The 8,427-nt window shown below is 37.5% G+C and overlaps 1 non-coding gene across 1 annotated transcript; it reads left to right on the top strand.

Moving 5' to 3' along the window:
• Positions 1-2,152: 2,152 nt before the first annotated feature.
• Positions 2,153-2,259, top strand: LOC120087391 (small nucleolar RNA R71). Its single transcript, XR_005484527.1, has one exon. It is a non-coding gene; the product is annotated as a small nucleolar RNA R71 (small nucleolar RNA).
• Positions 2,260-8,427: the final 6,168 nt, after the last annotated feature.

The following is an 8,427-nucleotide window of genomic DNA, read 5'->3' as shown; positions in this document are numbered from 1 at the left end:
TTATGAGGTGACTATCTTAAAGTTAAGAAAACTCTAGTATATATGAAAGGCATAGAAGCATATTTTTCATCATTGAATTCATACTTGGCAAAGAAACAACATGCGGTAACTTACTAAATTTATCTATGTCAAATGATTGCAGTAATCAAAGAGGATGCGATGATAAAACTTTTAAAACTAACATGCGATGTGATAGCACAAAATTTGAAATAAAGATAAGGAAGAGTACACCCCCAAATTTGCACCGTCGCCTGCATTGTGTATTGACACATCCATCTTTGCGGCGATCTCTTTTCTTTGGATTGTGGTGATAGAGTGAGATAATTTGTTGCTTCATGTAACATCTCTGCAATCCTGTGCCTTAATCGTTATAAACAAACAAAGAGAAGGTCAAATGTTTTTAAACAAAACAACAAGTTTTTTTTTATTTTTTATTTATTTAGAGAAATAGGAACAATGTAGATAGATAGTCAGTAAAACAAAGTAATTGCGATAATAGATAATAACGAGTAAGATAAAAGTTCATGAAGTATTTGATGCGGAAAAAGGATATTCAAAAGGATTGCGTCCCTGATGAGGTTAAATCACATAATACTCAGGGACCACTTATTCCAGGCTGGTTCGTTCACGTCCATGATGGCTTTTCTTTCTTTTCTTTGTCCTTTGGGATCTTTATTGCCTTGATCCGGAGTTTTCCCCATGAATGCTCATTATAATTTCCCCCTTGCGCACATCAATTTGAGCGCGACCGGTTGAAAGGAATGGTCGTCCCAATATGATGGGTGCATCTTTGTCCGCTTTATAATCCAAAATGAGGAAGTCTGCCGATAGGATGAATTTATCGATTGAAATTGCAACATTTTTCAACTCTCTTTCAGGGTGTATTCAAGATCTGTTAGCGAGTAGGAGAGTTTCCTTTGTGGGCATAAATGTGTCGGCATTCAGTTGTTTGAAGATTGATAGCGGCATTATGTTTATACTTGCCCTAAGATCGCATAGTGCTCTGCCACTGTAGGTCCCTCCGATAGAGCATGGTATCGTGAAGATTCCTGGGTCGCCCATTTTCGGTGGGATCATAGCATTTTGCACTACAGCCACTATTGCGATCTTTCCTTCCTCATTTTGTTCCTTTTTCAATATTTGCGGAGTTGCTGGTGGTTGGACTTCTTTTGTCTCAAGATCTAGAGGCTTAAGGGTGGATGCAACTTCAGGGTCTATTTTCTCGGGCTTCTCCAAACTATAGGTCAACGGGTGTTTGGTTGTCACCGCATTCAAGTTGGTCGCAATGGGCTTCTTCCCTACTTCTGCAACCATGTTGTCGCTTAGCAAGGAGACTGCTAAGCATTGTTCCTTCCCATTACCCCCAGCATTTCGAGGGAGCTCAGTTGAGCTCGACAATGCTCCTTGCGGTCTCAGCTCGCCTATAATTTGTCCCATTTGGATTTCAAGATTTCTAATGGATGTAGCTTGATTCTGAAGCACTGATTCATATTTCTCAATGTATTGCTTCAACAAGCTCTCTAAGGACGAAGATTGCGGTGTTTGTGAGCTGCTGGCTTGGCTATGCGTTGGACCGTTGTTTTACGGGAAAAATCCCGGTGGCCCTCTTTTTTGTACCACAGGTTGAAAGCTTTGTTGTTGATTTTTCCACGCAAAATTTAGGTGGTTCCGCCACCCGGGGTTATATGTATTGAAATAGGGATTATCTCTCATGAAGCATACCAACTGCGGGTTTGTTGGGCATTCCTCCATCGGGTGAGCATCTCCGCAAATGACATAACTTGTGGTCATTTGAGTAATTGCGCTGACTTGCCCTTTTTCGCTCCCGTATTATTAATTGTAATGCCTCATATCAAACTCATCATCGCAGTCATTCGATTTTGCAGGGATGCAATGGCCCCATTGTTTGCATCATTTTCTTTTATTCTTAATCTCTAATCGCTTTCCCGCCAATCCTCATGATTTTTGAAAATGCGATCAAGTATACTCTTTGCCTTCTCATATGTTTTGTTGAGTAGACCACCAGCGGCTGCCAATGCGGCAGCCCCTGGTGGTCTGCTCGACAAAACATATGAGAAGGCAAAGAGTGGCAGTGGTCTACGAAGAGGGATTCAATCCTTGGTAGAAAATCTTCATATGCAGACAGTCTGGTAAGCCATTGTGTGGACAATCTCTTACCAGCCGCTTAAATCTCACCCAAGCATCACTGAGCGATTCGTCATATTCTTGTTCAAAATTTGGTATTAATTTCCTTCTCCTAGCGTTCTCAGTTGGTGGGAAATACTTCTTCATAAACTTTTTCACCACCTTTTCCCACGAAGTAATATTTTCCGGTTCGAGAGAATATGCCCATTTCCTCGCCTGATCACACAAAAAAAATGGAAATAGAGTTAGTCGAACTTCCTTGGTAGAGATATTCGGGAACACAAAAGTGTTGCAGATCTCTATGAAGCTCCAGAGGTGGGCGTGCGAGTCTTTGCCATGCCTTCCTCCAAACTGCCTAGTAGCCTGGATCATCAGCAACATTACCGACTTCATTTCAAACCTCAATCCATCTAATGCCGGCCTCATAATTCCTGGAGTGAAATCATAGAGCTTAGGTGATGCATAGTCCCAGATGGGTCTATTGCGATCATTCGCCAGAAGAATGGGGTTGGCTATTATGTTATTCGATTTAGCGGCCCTTGCTTTCGGTTGCTCCGCCATTCTTGGTGTTCTCTCTTGTTGTTGGTAGTTGTCTCTTAGTCTGTGTATGTATGTTCTCTCAATCTCCGAGTCGTAATTCACCAGAGATTGAGAGTCTGCAAAGAAATCATAAAAATTATCGTTAGCACACTATTTAGCCGAAGTCCCCGGCAACGGTGCCAAAAACTTGATACCTAATTTTATAAAGTGGATTATGGATGATATACTTTGATGAAATTGTGTTGTGCACGCACGTTTCTTCAGTGGAATCCAAGTGTAAATTCCACTGAGTTTCCTGGTAAGTCTAGGGTCGAACACAGGGACTTGTGAAAATAGATTGTGTTGGTAATTTTTATGAAAACTTTGCGGTGGCCAAATAAATTAATTTTTGGTTTGTTGTTGATTGCGTTAATGAGAAAATAAACAAATGCGGCAGATTTGAGAAAAGTCAGTTGTGTGATAGATGCACTGAGTATGTGATGAATGGGTTGAGAAGATCTTTAGCTAGCGTTACTTGGGAATGCATCAGACTATGCGATCATGCTACCACCATGCATAGCAAGTCATTTTCCAATGCAAATGCGATGCTCCTAAGTCTAGGACGCATGTGTTAAATACAAAAGTGTCCATAGTGCTTATCCCTAAGTCTCTACTCTTATCCTATGCGATGATACAAAATGCATAAAAGCAAGGTGATCGCATACAACCATATCCTATCTCTAGGATGCGCAATGCGTTGATAACAAATAGTGCTCATTCCTAAGCTCCCATCTCTTGATTATGCATTCTAATCTGACTCTCCCAAGCTTAGATTTTAACCTAACCTTCCCAAGTCTAGATTTTGTCCTTAGACTACCCTCCCGAGTATCTCTAATAGACGAATGAAGCATATATAATACAAGGATGCCTCTAGTATTTATAGAACATCCAAGGTGAACGGCGGCTTCTCTCTCATGATTGTACATATGGGATGACTTTAATTCCTGAATGATGCGCCTAATATTTGTCACCGAAGAGCTGAATGTACTTGTGATTGTTATCGGCTATCAACTTAATTCGGATTCGACTGTCATCAGCTTTCTATCCATCCGCGATTAATTAGCCTTTCACTCAGATGCGCCCACCATGTTGCACTGACAAAGTTATGGCAATCCTTCTCGGTCGAATTTTTGCGAGCACAATCATCGCAAAGCCTTGCGGTGAAGTTGCGCTCTACCGATGATTTCCTATGATTGCAATTCTTTCCTTGTTTTAACGCATATTCTGCATAAAAATACAAAAATCAATTGTTCCTATGCGTTGAACGGATGCGACCGCATTATTATGAAATTGATGCTTGATGGATGTAATTTAAATGTTTTTATCAACGCAATCTAACATTGTTTAAAAACTTAGCACTTTGATAACGTGCATTTCTACCCGTTATCAATTACCGACAGCATTAATCGATTGCTCTGATTCTAACATTCGGCGTGTTTAGTTCTTTCTGAACCTCTACTGCTAACGGCGTGGTAGGTGAAATGTCAACATCAACTTTTGATTTTCTCAAGGTAGATGTGTTGATGCGTTCATTCCACCAACCTTGCGTTGATCCCATTAGCATACGTTATCGCATAGCCGCAATCATTCAATGATCACATTCGCTTAATACCGTAACTCTACACGATGACCGCAATCGCTTGATGAGCGCAACTCCTATGCGATGGACACATACGGCTGATTACCGCAACATCCATGCGTTGTTGGACGTGTTCGCCTTTGCAATGGAGAGTTTCTCCGTATGCGGTCGTCTATGCGGTGATTCGGTTTCTGCGTTTGCATCCACTTCCTGTGTTAGCTACAAAAATATAACATTGAATGCATAATATCACATAATAATGGGTTAGCCGAGATTCATTATGCTGAACAACGCAAGCTTACTTTTCTCATGGATTCCTAGCACAATTACCGCATATTTTGCTTAACAACCTTCATAATTCTAAGTAAAAGGCCTAAGATGACATGCATTTCCGCATGTCATCAGCTACATTGGTATTCTCGCTGTGAGAATCCAGAAGTGTGGGCTCTGTGTGGACTTGGTTAGAGGAAGAGGCCAGAGGAAGAAATATCGTGTAAATGATTGTGTAAGTGGGAGATGACAAAGGTCTATCGTATAGACGATTGCCAATCGTTTAACAAATGCTCTGTGATTGTTTAGCAAAAGCTCTGTGACCGTTTAGCTAATGGTCAACTGAGTGAACTATTGTGTAGTGTTACTCCACGATCGTTTAGTCTCTATTTAGCTATCGTTTAGTGAATCCTATTCACTCGACAGCCTTTCCGTGAGTTTTTCCGAGAATGGCAAAAACCTCACAACAACTACTAAATTTAGGAAAACATTTTTCTTTTTATCTCATGCTTACCATGAAACCACCAATAACCTCCCACTCAATTGGTTATTAGAGAAAAAGAGATAATTACCCAATAATTAATATTATTATAAATATATATGATAACCAATTTACCATATTATATTTATAACCTATAGTTTTAATATTTCATCTCATGAAATATATAAACCATAGTTCTTTCTCTATTTTATGGTACTTAATGTAAATCTCATTTACATTAATCCTCCACTTGATGTATCTCATACATCACGCCGATCATGTCATATATAATTGAATTTCCCCTTGTCAATTTGAACATTTCAAATCAACATCAAGAACTGATTCTCCACTTGAATTCATTAAGCTACCAAAGGGACCTTATGGACCTGTAGCTCGAAGCTCCAATGGTACGTGAATAACTAACTAAACTATTTAGTCACGAGATCCACCATCTGTTAACTGTCAGGCACTCCACTAAAGACCGACAGCTTAACTCTCCTTATTACAGATATATTATGTGTTCATATAAACCAATCAACAGTGTGATAACCCGTCACAGATCGCTCGTAAGTATAGCTGGGGCAATAACCGTTATGCCCCTATAATCATAATCCTAGTTTGACTGAGTTCTCTCTTCCAAAGAAAAGTTGTGGCCACTATGTTCAAGACCCGGAATTAGCCCCTGGGAGCAATCTATCTACTTATCCCTGCTTCGAGGAAGAAGTGAATTCCATCTTGTGTAACTGAGTTCGCAGCTCCTAAATCAGACAAATCCCCAAAAAGGTAGGCATGTTGAGTTGGCAATCTAGCCACTCTCACCCATACTAATCAAAGAACCATCCTCAAAGGTAGGAGTTCCCAAAACACTCAGGATTGAGATCATGTCACCTATGGTCATTTAGGTGTGATGTAAGTCTCAAGTATCAACAACGTTATATAAAGAGACTAGTCATCTTGTGGTCCAGTCTTATACAAACTCTTTGTATAGGACACCCCCCGCTCGCATGTCTCCATATTAATAGTCAGGATCTACCATTTGTAGTAGTACACAACACTTGCAAACCTCTACAAAGCGGGTCATATCCGTAGTGTCACCAGGATCAGGTATCCCTCCTTAATCCTAGTTTACATGGTTATTAAAAAAACAATAAAGTAATAAATTATTATTATAAAAATAGAATTTGTGTACTAATTAAATTTAACTAATCCTAGTTTACTAATTAAATATATTTAAGATATTGTTAGCTAATAAATTATTAATTTATGTAAAAAAATAATTGTATTCATTTAATAAAATTTTATTATAAAATAAGTTAAGTAAACATTTTAATAGATTATTATTGATTTATTAAAATAAATATTTTTATTATTTTTATTAAATTAATATTAATTACTTAACTAATTAACTATATTTAAAGTGAAATTATATATAAAACTAAAGCAAATGAGGAAGGGAAAAGAGAAAACCTACAATTTTGGGAGGGAATAGAAAACCCTTGTTTGTGAGAAATGAGAATGCCTGGGAATAGCTTCAGGTCAATGGTTGAAAACTATGAAACAAATATAGGATTTGGATGTTTGTGCCAATTCCCATGCAATAAACCCTCTAATCAAATGACCCCTTAAAGACATGTGGGAATTTTTTCTTTCTTATGAGCTCTTGTCAACCTTGGAGCAATCTAGATAACTTCTCTCGGTTCTAAGTTTCTTTTTTTTTCACCCCTTTGACATTTGTCTTCTTACTCTAAAGTAATTTCTTACATTTCATTTTCATTCCCATGTCGGACAACTTAGCCTAATGTCGCCAGTCTTGGTAGCTCATCGTATCATGAGCTGGAAATTTCCTCCAACTTAGCTTTAAAAGGACTAACCCAACAAAACAATAGGAAAGTTTCGAACATCGACCTAGCACCCCACGACCCCACAATCTCATGAACATCAAATCTTTAGAGGGCTTGAGGACATTATACAATATCCCTCATTCTATTCACATAAGGTTCCCCTTCCAGATGAGAGAGTTGATTCACCCCATCTAGGTGAAGTGGCATTTTACATTGTTGCATTAAAGTTTAGAGTTCAGCTTCTGCTCATTCTTTTTTTTTGCAAGAGTTTCTTAGGTTATGTAAGCTTGGCTCCTACTAAAAGTTTCCCTAATTGATGGGGTTCTATCCTGGATATTACATTTTATGGGCTAAACTTGTCAAATCTGAGCTAATGACTGTTGAAAATTTCATATCTCTATGCTCATTAAAGAAGCAACCTGAAGTTAACTTAACCTTTTACATTAGCCCTTATTACCAATCTAAGTCTATTGTGAAGACTTTTTCATCAAGCAAGGTCTGGAATCTTGACTGGTTATTTGTTAGTGGTGACTGTCTTGCTCGTTTTGAATGGGATTTTGCCTCCTTACTTCCAACTGAATTTCAAAATTGAGGTACGTTTTCCTCTTTCTACTAGACTCGCGATATTTTCTTGTCACGGAATATAAATAATTCTTCATATTTTCCAATTAGAAAGAGAAGAGAGTCGTCTGCTATTGCCACTAACTTCCATATTTCAACAATGTCACTTCCCGATGATCATAAAAAAGGTTCTTCACTCGTAATACTAAAGATGTTGGTGAAGGAATGGAATTCTAAGCAGAAGTGTGTAAATGCACATGCCAATGTAATTCAATTTAAAAAACTCGAAAAAGTAGAGAAATTATAGAAGAACAAGATAAACATTTATAAATTACAGCATGCTTCTAGGGAGAAAATGATGAGAAGAACTAACCTTTGAAGACTTTTCTTCTCGTAATTCCTTTCCTCAAAACATAACAGCACAAACGCAAGATCTCCTCGAACTGGAAAATGCCTCTCATGAAAAAAGCAAGTTATGAACAGAGGACATCACCACTTGGTTTTTCTTGCTATTCTCAGAATAAAAATCAAGGATGTTTGGGCTCCTTAATTTTATAGGGTGAGATTTTTGTGATAGAGACTTGGGAAAGAATATCAAATACATATAGAAAACTTTTCTTTTTTGTTTGTTTATGACCTATGCATTGGAAAATAATAAAAAATAAATAAATCTTGCCCTTTTCTTTTATGTGAGAGTGAGTTGGTTGGAGAGAGAGAATTAAAACTCCCTTCTACCGACTTATAATAACTCTCAGTGGTAGTTATTATTTTAAATTTAACTACTTTATATATTAAATCAAATTTTAATATATAATCAAATAAATAACAATTAATTAATTAATTAAATATGATATACTTAATTTAATCGTTTTAATATGAATCTCATTCATATTAATTTTAACATATGGTATTAATATGAATCTTATTCATATTAATTATAACTTATTGTTTTAATATGAATCTCGTTCATA

This window comes from Benincasa hispida, chromosome 9, assembly GCF_027475165.1.
Source record: "Benincasa hispida cultivar pf3 chromosome 9, pf3_genome.v1.1, whole genome shotgun sequence".
Classification (NCBI taxonomy): Eukaryota; Viridiplantae; Streptophyta; class Magnoliopsida; order Cucurbitales; family Cucurbitaceae; genus Benincasa; species Benincasa hispida.
Note: the sequence above shows the minus strand (reverse complement) of the source record. Positions and strands in the feature narration are given on the sequence as shown.